The sequence below is a fragment of the Siniperca chuatsi genome, linkage group LG12, assembly GCF_020085105.1.
Source record: "Siniperca chuatsi isolate FFG_IHB_CAS linkage group LG12, ASM2008510v1, whole genome shotgun sequence".
Taxonomy (NCBI): domain Eukaryota; kingdom Metazoa; phylum Chordata; class Actinopteri; order Centrarchiformes; family Sinipercidae; genus Siniperca; species Siniperca chuatsi.
Genome location: NC_058053.1, coordinates 29460802 through 29472856, shown reverse-complemented (window position 1 = coordinate 29472856; position 12055 = coordinate 29460802). Strand labels below are relative to the sequence as shown.

The 12055-nt window shown below is 42.5% G+C and overlaps 1 long non-coding RNA gene across 1 annotated transcript; it reads left to right on the top strand.

Annotated features, from left to right (window-relative positions):
- Positions 1-7156: 7156 nt before the first annotated feature.
- Positions 7157-11009, top strand: LOC122885580. The gene is made up of 3 exons (XR_006380142.1): positions 7157-7388; positions 7934-8020; positions 10816-11009. It is a non-coding gene; the product is annotated as an uncharacterized LOC122885580 (long non-coding RNA).
- Positions 11010-12055: the final 1046 nt, after the last annotated feature.

Genomic DNA, 12055 nt, shown 5'->3' with positions numbered 1-12055 from the left:
AGTATGAATCTGAAGTGACGGAGAAAGAAAATAAATCTGATGATGTTTTAATGTATTTATCAAACTTTTCTCTTCTTTCTTCTTCTGTGTTCTGTTTCTATAGACTCTTCTTCTTCTCATGTAAAAACACTTTTCAACCATGACGTTGGAATTTTTACTGATCCGTTATTTTGTATTGTGGAAAATAAAAGATCCTGCATCAGGAGGCTTAAATATTATATGATTTACATTTAGTGACTAAATTTCATATTTGTAGTTTGACGTCATCATTAGGCTGCAGTTTCGAACCATTTTATCACCACAGGGTATCAAAATCTGAAAATCAAAAGTCTTGTCATTCATAATCTTTTATTGTATCACTGTGGAGAAGAGATTTTTTATCTTTAGCACAAATTATTATATATATATGTGTGTGTATGTGTATGGGCAGACGTTATGGACCTTAAATGTGGAATCAAAATATTTTTGGGGACTTTCGGAGTACCGTAGTAATTTACAGATTTTTAATAATTTCATTTATTTTATTTATTCACAAAACTTTTCTATGATTGAGACATTTGAGACATTTGTATTCCTCAAGTAGGTATTGATTAGTATTATTATAAGTATTGTTTTGCAATCAGAAACTCAGGTATTGAATCAACACAAGTTTAGAAAAATAAAACGACATCCAGCCGTCATCATCACTTGTGACTCTCTACATGTGAAATATCAGAGTGGAAATATATAATATAAATATTTTATCTTTCAGAGCAATGGAGACTGTGGAAAAGAGGTGAAGAGGCGAGTGCGAGCAGGTTGGAACGGGTGGAGAAAAGTGTCAGGTGTGGTGTGTGATAAAAGAGTATCAGCAAGAATGAAAGGACAGGTGTTGGAGACGGCGGTGAGACCAGCGATGTTGGACAGCTTAGAGACAGCGGCGCTGAAGAAAAGACAAGAGGCAGAGCTGGAGGCAGCAGAGCTTAAGATGCTGAGGTTCTCTTTGGGAGAGACGAGGACGGACAGGATCAGGAACGAGGACATCAGAGGGACAGCTCATGTTAGATGAACGAGGACATCAGAGGGACAGCTCATGTTAGATGTTTCGGAGATAAAGTCAGAGAGGCCAGATCGAGGTGGTTTGGACGTGTTCAGAGGAGAGACTGTGGATATATTGGTAGAAGGATGCTGAGGTTGGAGCTGCCAGGCAGGAGGTCTAGAGGAAGACCAGAGAGGAGGTTTATGGATGTAGTGAGAGAGGACATGAAGTTAACTGGTGTGAGTGAAGAGGACGCAGAGGACAGGGTTAGATGGAGGCACATGATTCGCTGTGGCGACCCCTGAAAGGAAACAGCCGAAACGAAAAGAAGAAGAAATATTTTATCTGAATTCTTAGAGTTTTTATCAAGTTTAGTTCTTAAAACAGATAAAGTAATTATTGTAGGTGATTTCAATATTCATATGGATGTTGAAAATGATAGCCTTAGTACTGCGTTTATCTCATTATTAGATTTGATTGGCTTTTGTCAGAGTGTACATGAACCCACTCACTGTTTTAACCACACCCACGACCTTGTTCTGGTATATTGCATTGAAATTGAACATTTAATAGTCTTTCCACAGAATCCTTCATTATCGGACCATTATTTAATAACTTTTGAACTCCTATTACTGGACTACACGCCATTAGGCAAAGATTCTTACTCTATATGTCTATCTGATAGTGATGTAGCTAAATTTAAGGAAGTGAAGATGTTATGTCTCATAACAGAGGACTCCTATGCAAATTTTAGCCCCTCCCAAATTGACCATCTAGTTGATAGCGCTGCAGACTCACTGTGAACGACACTCGATTCTATCGCTCCTCTAAAAAAAAGATAATAAAACAAAGAAGGTTAGCTCCATGGTATAACCCTCAAACCCGCAAATTAAAGCAAACATCACGAAAACTTGAAAGGAAATGGCGTTCCAACAACCTGGAAGAACCTTGTTTAGTCTAGCAAGATAGTCTTAAAACATACAGGAAAGCCCTGCGTAATGCCAGAGCAGCTTACTACTCATCATTAATAGAGGAAAATAAGAACAATCCCAGGTTTCTTTTCAGCACTGTAGCCAGGCTGACAGAGAGTTATAGCTCTATTGAGCCATGTATTCCTATAGCCCTCAGCAGTAACCACTTCATGAGCTTCTTTAATGATAAAGTTTTAACTATTAGAGAAAAAATTCATCTTGTCCTCCTTAAGCCCCGCCCTCAGGGAGGAGTCTGCCTGAGTCTCCGCTGGGCAGGGCTTAAGCAACACAGAGTAGCTTAAATTTCTGAGTTCTCAGACCATTTTCACAATTGAGAATGACTTCCGGATGGGAGCCGAAATGTCTTGATTCTGAAAACAGTGTCCAGATGACTACGACTGAAACCTTTTCTACGATGGAACACTCCTGGACGAATGCAAAAATCAGGCACATCCTGTCTCAAAATGATGCCGGAAAACTAGTCCATGCATTTGTTACTTCTAGGCTGGATTATTGCAATTCCTTATTATCGGGGTGCCCAAATAAGTCCCTTAAGACTCTCCAGTTGATCCTGAATGCTGCGGCACGTGTCCTGACCAGAACTAGGAAAAGAGATTATATTTCTCCAATACTAGCTTCTCTGCACTGGCTCCCTGTAAAATCTAGAATATAATTTAAAATCCTTCTCCTCACCTACAAAACTCTTAATTGTCAGGCACCATCATATCTTAAAGATCTCATAATACCTTATTACCTGACTAGAACACTGCACTCAAGGAGGGCGCAGGTATTTCTGCCTCCGGAGCTGCAGAGTCTGGATCTGTGATTGTGGGCCACCTGCTGCCCCCGTGTTCCTGCTTGACAACTGCTACTACAATTATTAGTCTTATTACTATTATTATCATTATTATTCCTATCACTATTATTCTTATTATTATTACTTTATTGATATTGAAATTACCACTACCATTACATTATTATTATTTAAAAATTCTAGGTGAAATTTGCTTTGTTACCTGGATGAAAAAGACACACATCAGATGCAGATGCTTCCGCGCACCAGGACTCACTGAACGGTTTGGTGAGGATGAAAAAGCCTTTACAGTCACATGACTGTCTCTGATGCTGTCTGTCCTTTAGCTTGTGTTTCTCTCTACCTGCTGTACTCAGGTGTGTCTGATCTCAGTGAGACAAGCTGATTAAATAAAGGCTGTATATATAACTGAGGGAACATCTTGTGGAGGATGTGTTCATCCTCTAGCAGAGCTCCACAGACTCGGCCAGCAGCCCTGAAGCTGTTCTGGAGGCTCGTGGAGGCCGGACTCCACACTTCATGCTGCTTCTCCTGTCAGTTGTTGATCATCTGTACATGTATAAACAGTACATGTGTGTATTTGTGCTGTGCTTCAGTGTGTCGGGGTGTGCCTCTGGCCTCTGACTGCAGTATGAGTGAAACCCGATTAGAACATGTTCACTCTGTAATTTCCCTTTTCTGTCTGTAATTAACTTCAGCTGCTGCCTGAACAGTTAACTTCATTATAACACAACAACCATCTGATACTCTAATGGTTCACTAATGAGCTCAAACAACAAGACTCCATTATTAAAGTCTTTCTGCTGGAAACTCACAGGAGAAACATCACCTGACCGTTACAACAGATTAATTGGCCGATACAGATACTGGACTTCCTGTTCCTCCAGGTTACTACAGTACCTGACCACCAGCTGGACCCTCAGCCTTTCTCAGGTACTCCATAGTTTAACTCGTGTTTGTGATCAAACTTCGCAAGTCCAAACCATGACATGTTCAGGATCTGGACTGTAGCGTGTTCAGGATCAGGGAGGATCAGGACTATAGCGTATTCAGGATCAGGTCTGTAGTGTGTTCAGGATCAGGGAGGATCAGGACTGCAGCGTGTTCAGGATCAGGGAGAATCAGGGTCTGTAGTGTGTTCAGGATCAGGACTGTAGCGTGTTCAGGATCAGGGAGGATCAGGGTCTGTAGCGTGTTCAGGATCAGGACTGTAGCATGTTCAGGATCATGTAGTATGTTCAGAATTAGGACTGTAGCATGTTCAGGATCAGGACTGTAGCGTGCCCGGCAGCTGACCGCAGGACTGATGTGAACTGACGAACCATTGATTTCTCTACACAAGCTGGCGTGTGTGGCTGAAGATGCCAATGCTAATTAATTAGCATCTAATTTTCCTGAGCGAGGGCATGACAGGAAATGAGAGCTGGACCATGATGGTGTCCCCCCTCCTCCCTCCTCGCCTGGGAGGCTCCCACTAATTGGGTCAGGATCATTGACTCCTTCAGGATCAGGGGACAGATAATAAATGAAGGAAGTGGAGGGAGGAGGAGGATGATGAAGTTGTGATGAAGTGATGCGACAGCGCCTACAGCTGATCTGAGATCAGCTCTGATCGGTTCAGAAAAGTTTCAGTGAGAATCTTTAAATGTCGGTCAGCAGGAGGATCTTTGAATCTCTAAACATTTAAATCCTGATAGGCTTCACAGAGAAGCCAGATCTTAGAGTTATAATATATTCTAAAATAAAAATGGTTAATACGCTAACATGGAGGGGGCGGGGCTTATGACCTGTACTGCAGCCAGCCACCAGGGGGCGGTCCAGGTGTTCTGGCTTCACTTTTGGGAAGCTGACATTTCGTCCATCTTTATATACAGTCTGTGGTGTAATTGAGCACACTTCAATTTTCCTTCAGAAGTTTTTACCTTTTCTGGTTTCACATTTAAGTTGTCAACATTAACACTTTAGCTGTGACTAACAGCACTCTGTTTTACCACTGTACGCCTGACACCTAGGAGGGATCCCTCTTCAGGACGGACAGACAGATTACAGAACAGAACAGATTCACAACAGAAAGTCATAGTATTTACAATTGTGATGACAAAATGTAGCTTGTAAAACATGAGTGAAGAGAATGGATCCAGGAGGAGCAGCTTCAGGTGTTGCTCACTAAGCAGGACCTGATCCACAGCACCTCCTCTCCACAGCACCTCCTCTCCACCACAGAGGCCTGAGGACAGGACAGGACATACAGACACAGAGAGGAGAAACACACCAGCACACAGAGGGAGAGAGAGACATGATGACATGCAAACTAGGGAGAAAAGGGGGGAGGCTGAATCTCCAGGGGAATGAAGATCCAGATCAATGACTGGATGAGGCACCAGGTCCCAGGACGGCCGATGGTCCAGCACAGAGAAGCCGGAGGAGGAGGAGGAGGAGGAGGAGAAGAAGGCTAGGTAGAGGGAGGGAGGGGGGCATGCACAGCTTGGCAGCTTTTAGGGCACAGAAACAAAAACAGCAGAGGGTTAGAGAAATGCAGTCGATATCAAAAGGTTTGTAGATTATAGTAGACTATAAGTACTAATGTTAATAAAGTCATTGAGACTGAGACCAACCCACCGGACGTAAAGTGGTAACAGGTACAAGGCCTGAAGTGTGGACGGGAGTACTAATTGTCTTTAAATCCAAACTTAAAACTAATATTTTTTCTTTAACTTTCAGAGTCAGACTGTCTGATGTCAGAACGAAGGTTATTCCAGAGGAAGGAGGCACGATAGGAAAAGGCCCTGCAGCCGCTGACTTCTGTTTAACTCTGGGACAGACAGGAGGCCTCTATTCTGAGTTTTCTAAGTCATCAGAAGCACCTTAAAGATCTGACATGGACAGGGAACTGATGAAGTGAAGCTAAAATTGATCCTAGCTGCATCATTCTGAACCATTTGAAGACTTTTAGTAGGAGCACGCAGCAGCTGACAACAAAACGTTATAATAATCAAGTCTGGATGAAACAAAGGTGTGAGTTAGGATCTCTGCATCAGCCGAGGACAGAAAATACCTAATTTTAGCTGAATGTTGCATTGGTGGAAAAAGGCCGTCTTGGTGATTTTGTGTGCTGATCTAAAGAGGGCAAGATCAAACTAACACCAAGATTCTTGACTGTTAAGCTTTGAGAAATCACACAGTTGTCGATAGTTACTGTTACTTGATCAAACTGGTGTCCATGTTGAGCAGGGCCAATGACCAGCATCTCAGTTTGATCAGAATTTAGGAGCAGGAAATTATGTGACATCCAGTTTTTCACTGCAGATAAACAGGCCTCTAGATTTCTAATGTGAGCATCATCATCTGCCTTTACAGGCTTGTACAGCTGAGTATCATCAGCGTAGCATACCGTTCTTTGTAGTTTTCCTCACAAGTTGAACGGTACATAGGTGAGACTAAACAGCCACTTCACAAAAGACTTTATCAGCACAGACGACATGCTAACTCAGGATTGCAGAGCACTGTGCATTTGCGTCTGAAAGCTACAAACCGCACATTTGAAGACAGCGAGGTGAAGATTCTAAGTAGAGAGAAGAGTTGGTTTGAAAGAGGAGTCAAAGAAGCCATTTTTGTGAAAAAAGAAAACCCCTCTTTGAACAGAAATGGTGGTCTGAGATTCAATCTGCCCAAAGTTTACCACAGTGTATTAACACCGTGGTCAAGCCAATCACATGCTAATCAGGTACTTAACAGTGATGAGGGAGGTGCAGCCAGAAAACAATAGGCCTGATTACTGATTACTGGGCCATCATGGAAACTATTAGGTCAGTTTCAGGTGAAACTAGCTAATCAACAGATACTCAGGTAGACTCCTTCCTGAGGGCGGGGCTTAAGCAACACAGAGTAGCTTAAATTTCCAGTTCCCGTCCAATTTTTTCACAATTGAGAATGACTTCCGGATGGGAGCCGAAACGTCTTGATTCTGAAAACAGTGTCCAGATGACTACGACTGAAACCTTTTCTACAATAGAACACTCCTGGACGAATGAGGGACTACACCGTAATATTAGCTAAGGTAATGTTAGCTCAGCAGCTAGGGTTGCCAATCGTCCCGTAAAATACAGAATCGTCCCGTAATTGGAAACTAAAAGACTTGTTCCGAGTTGAACTGATATGGGACGCGCTTTGTTCCGTATTTTTGAGAATCAATTCAGTGCAAGTCTATAGGAGAGAAATATTACAGGTTAGACTATTAAAGACAGGACGATTTGCATGAGACAGAAGTAAACCCTCCTGCTGTGTTATCCCTCAGCCTGTCTGTCATGTTCCACTGCAGGGGGAGGTGCGTAGAAACAGCTGTTTGCAGCTCGCTCTCTCTCTCGCTGACTGTTCCTTCACTTCCCTGTCGTTTCCCTTCTGTCTGTACTTTACCAAAGTAATTGCCTTTTCGTTGACGTTAAGCGTTGTTTTGTTGGCAATCACCCATGCCGAATTTACCGTAAGACTCTCTTGATTTATAAAACATCTAAAATAAGCAAGTTCACTACGTGAGTACCTTTGTACATCAACAGGAAACAAAACTAGGATTTATGAATTAAGTCTGGTGAGTAAGCAGAAAACACTGCTCTTACCATTTACAATCACAGCTAATTAATGTCCTCTCTCATCCAACACTGCATCATCATTGGTTGGGTTCTCATTCAGACCCTCCTGGAGTTCAGGTTTAACTTAACTCCGCTGGCATTCTGTATATCCATTTCAGGAAGTTGGCAACCCTCTCAGCAGCTAAAGGTTAGACTGAGAGCTGTCAACAGAATTTAGTTAGCAAAAGCAAGTAGAAAACAGAGCTGTTTTTCATTTAGGTCATTTTGGAGATGCATGGTTTTCACCAGACTGCATCAAGGGTCATCCATTAAGAGTAAAAGTATTTTGTAAAAACTGTTGTTTTGTAAATGTGACTAATTGATGGTCTGTAGATAAAGAACACTGATAGGTGTAAAGAGCTGTTAACTGTGGTCCACCACTCAGAGCTGCTCACAGACAGACCTGGTCTTGTACCCGTTGATGACATGACTGGCCCTCGGTGTGCCCTGCCTGTCCAGAGTTCAATGCAGAGGTTTGTTTTCTCTGTTTTCTCTGCTGTCGAAGGTCGGCCAGACGTGGAGACTGAAATCTGAAGCCTGTGGATGTTTTGTGGTGAACGACAGGAGGAAGAAATAGAACGGCTAAGTGAAGGTACACTTCAGAGAGTCTGGTTTCCCTCACCACATCGTCACAATGCCAGTACACAACACAGCGACATATTGAAGCCAGACCCCCACAGACAGAGAGAGCCGGTTCCACACAAAGCCACAACAAAGACCTGCAAACTTCACAGAGTCCATCATGAGCCTCTGCCAGGACTGAAATAAAACTAGCACAGACCAGAATCATAAAAAACTACAATCCAAAACTGACTTCATGTGGGCGACCAGGACTCAAAAACACAGAGATATTATGCAGCATGTAGGATTACACTTCAGAATAACCTGTAGAAACAAACTGACGGCTGAAAAACATGTGAAGAATAAAACATATTAATCAAGAGACTCAAGGCCCTTTTGAGGTGCTGGTTTCAGCGCACATCTGACTAGGTGTTCGGGGAAGTCGCAGAGGACGAAGCAAGTCTTCCTCTTTAATAGGTCTGTAGAGCTATTTAGGGGGAACACTTTGTAAATCATATAACACACCTAAGCTATGTTTATCATTTATAGGCTACACATATTGCCTACCTACAAGATACCTGTTAAAACGCACCTGATATGCCTACTTGTTTGGAAACGTGATCTTGATTCAAGCGTAAACTTGTGTTGTACAATTCAGTGAACCAGGTGAAACTCTATAAACTTACAACAACTTAGCAACATCTTTCAACAACTTAGCAATTTAGCAACCACTTTCAACAACTTAGCAACCATTTTTAACAACTTAGCAACCTCTTTCAACAACTTAGCAATTTAGCAACCACTTTCAACAACTTAGCAACATCTTTCAACAACTTAGCAACCTCTTTCAACAACTTAGCAATTTAGCAACCACTTTCAACAACATAGCAACCATTTTTAACAACTTAGCAACCTCTTTCAACAACTTAGCAATTTAGCAACCACTTTCAACAACTTAGCAACCATTTTTACAACTTAGCAACCTCTTTCAACAACTTAGCAATTTAGCAACCACTTTCAACAACTCAGCAACCACTTATAAACCACAACAACTTAGAAACTAATATAATTAATTTGCTACTAGCGTAAACCAACATCCCTTAACCTTAATAACACCATAAACTGATAATTTGTCCAATATGACGAAGAAACTTAATGTCCATGGAGGCAGAATCACATGTTCCACTATCACATATGGTGAAAATGTTCAGCTGCCGACATACTTTCGGCCATGTAGTGTATTCTCCCCATCATGTAATCTGATCCCACATCAGTGATAAGAGCTGTGTTCATCTGATATTCATGGAAAAGACTTTTTATCTTCAGTTTTATAATTATTTCCCCCTCAGGGGCCTGAAGACTCTGAGCTCTTCTCATGCAGCTCTCGACTCTGAGAGGAAAAAAAGGAAAATAATAAACGGGTAAATAAATAAAAAAGTCACACATGATCCTCGTTTACTGTGGTCTAGTGTGCAATTTAGATTAGGCAGAGGCAGCGTATGCAGCATGAAGAGAAGGAAAAGAGAAATAAAGACAGTAAGGAGTAGACCACATGAGTCCACGCCTGGTTCTGCTCCCCGAGGGACACGAGATGTTACTGTGCTGATTATCTGCACGGCGACAGGGGGAAGCCATTTTGTGGACAGAGACAGACACACAGACTCTGAGGGGATTTATCCTCCACACATCAATCAGCAAACTGACAGGAACAGTTCAACGCATAGATGACAAGATGGATATCAATTTCATCTCTCAGTACAGACATAGTTGGTCTAGCTTAGCACAAAGACTGGAAGCAGGGGAAAACTGCTAGCCTTGCTCCATCAAAGCCCAAACACAGTGTTTTCACTAAACCTCCTGGTGGTGAGTGTTGCTGATCTACATGTAAAAGTTTAGATTTTATTAAAAATATGAAATAGGATTGGCCATTACCACATATGCCGAATTTACCAAAACACCAAACTATTTCATAAAAATGTGTCAAATTTTATTTTCTGAGGTGAGTGTATACTAAATAAAGAAGAAAGAAACAAAATTGTCAGATTTGGAAGTGGAGTTCTGTTGACTTTAAAAACAAAATGAGCAACAGACACTTTGTATGCTTTGCTTATTCTAGTTTAGCACAAATATTGGAAGCAAAGGGAAACTGTTAGCCTAGCTCCATGGAAAGAGAAAAAAATCCTGTCTGTCTGATTTACATGTTGTACCAATGGTATGAAATGGTATATATTTCCTGTCTAAGTGGGCGTGGTCGCCTCTCCCAAGTAAAATAATAATAACAATAATATTATTAAGCAAAGAATCACAAGTTTTATTTCTGTTTTAACTTTTAATTCATGGTGTGACATAAATCCCTTTAAATTTCTGTTTATCCGGTTGGAAAGCGACGTTGGCAGCACTGCATCGAAACCAGATCAACGGTTCAACACCAACAGAGAGAAGTACTATCTGTGTTGCTGAGACAGTCAGGTCTTGATCAAAGTTAATTTTGTCCTGATTTGTCCGTCTGTAAAATGCCATTTTAGTGTTAGAATGTTCTGAAGATACGTGGCTTGTGAAAAATGGGTCCGATATTTACTTTGGTGACTATGGGGCGAAAGAATCTGTCATAATCTGTGCTCACGTTCACTTCTTCCATTGGAGTGAATCGACTCAGGACCTGCCGCAAGTCTCCTAAATGGGCGGGGCAGTGGTGAAACCCACGTGACACAGATACAGGAAATGACTCAGGAGGTGTGCCGTCTCCTTTCTGAAATGTCAATTATCAATCAATCCTGTAGTCGGCTGGGTTTGAATTGAATTGAATTGTTTCCTCTGGATTGGCAGGTGACAAGGAGCTGATGGGTGTGTTTGGGGATGTGACAGATGGTGAGGACACTGAAGTGGAGGAGGTGGGCACAGCAGCAAGTGCAGCGGAGGAGGTGTGCAGCAGAGGAGGTGGGTACAGCAGCTGGTGCAGCGGAGGAGGTGTGCAGCAGAGGAGGTGGGCACAGCAGCAGGTGCAGCGGAGAAGGTGTGCAGCAGAGGAGGTGGGCACAGCAGCAAGTGCAGCGGAGAAGGTGTGCAGCAGAGGAGGTGGGCACAGCAGCAGGTGCAGCGGAGGAGGTGTGCAGCAGAGGAGGTGGGCACAGCAGCTGGTGCAGCGGAGGAGGTGGGCACAGCAGCTGGTGCAGAGGAGGAGGTGTGCAGCAGAGGAGGTGGGTACAGCAGCTGGTGCAGCGGAGGAGGTGGACACAGGAGGTTCATTGGGAACAAGCTTTACAATCCAGATAGAGATTGCTCAGGTTAACAACTAGTATTCTTCACATTAAGTTAGATTTAAGTTGCATAACACAATTAATAGGAATAATTATAGGGAATAAAATAAAGAACCTAACCTGCGTCATGTCCACTGCCTCTCCTGACAGACAAAAGATGCCTGCCTTTCTGAATCCGGCCATGATGTTTTCGGCTGTGACGACCTTCTCGTGGGCATGCTTCAGCACTGAGGAGAAGTGCTTCTTCCCCACCACCATGTCTCCCCTCACCAGACCCGTGCGACTGGCCAGGGTGCTGAACACAGACTTCAGGGGCTCGAATATGCTGATGTCCAGCGGATGTAGCATTTCTTCAGGGGGCGTTCAAGTTGAAATGTCCAACTGGGAACTTGGAAAGTCTGATTTCCCAGTTCAAATGGAATGCACCCTAACTCTAAGCTGACTGAAACTAGAAGCTAACTCAAAGCTAACGGAAACAAGCTTTATCAAAAGAGACCAAATCCACCTTCCACTCCAAGTCTGTCTGATTTACATGTTGTATCTTGTTGGATTGAGGTCTTGTGTTCTTTCTTGTGACTCCTGTGCATAACTTAGTGTAGCTTAGGCTAGCTTGCTAGCCTTTATAAGCTTTAGCAAGCTTATTATTGATAGCTAGGAAGCTAGCCACCAATACTAACCTCAAATCTCTCTGTGATGTAGAAAGTCTCACAGTTTCTGTTAGGATGTGAAGAGTCGGACCAAGACGTATAAACAAAATGTTTCAAATCAACTCTGAACCAAGAAAACAAATGTTGATTTTCAGTTTGACA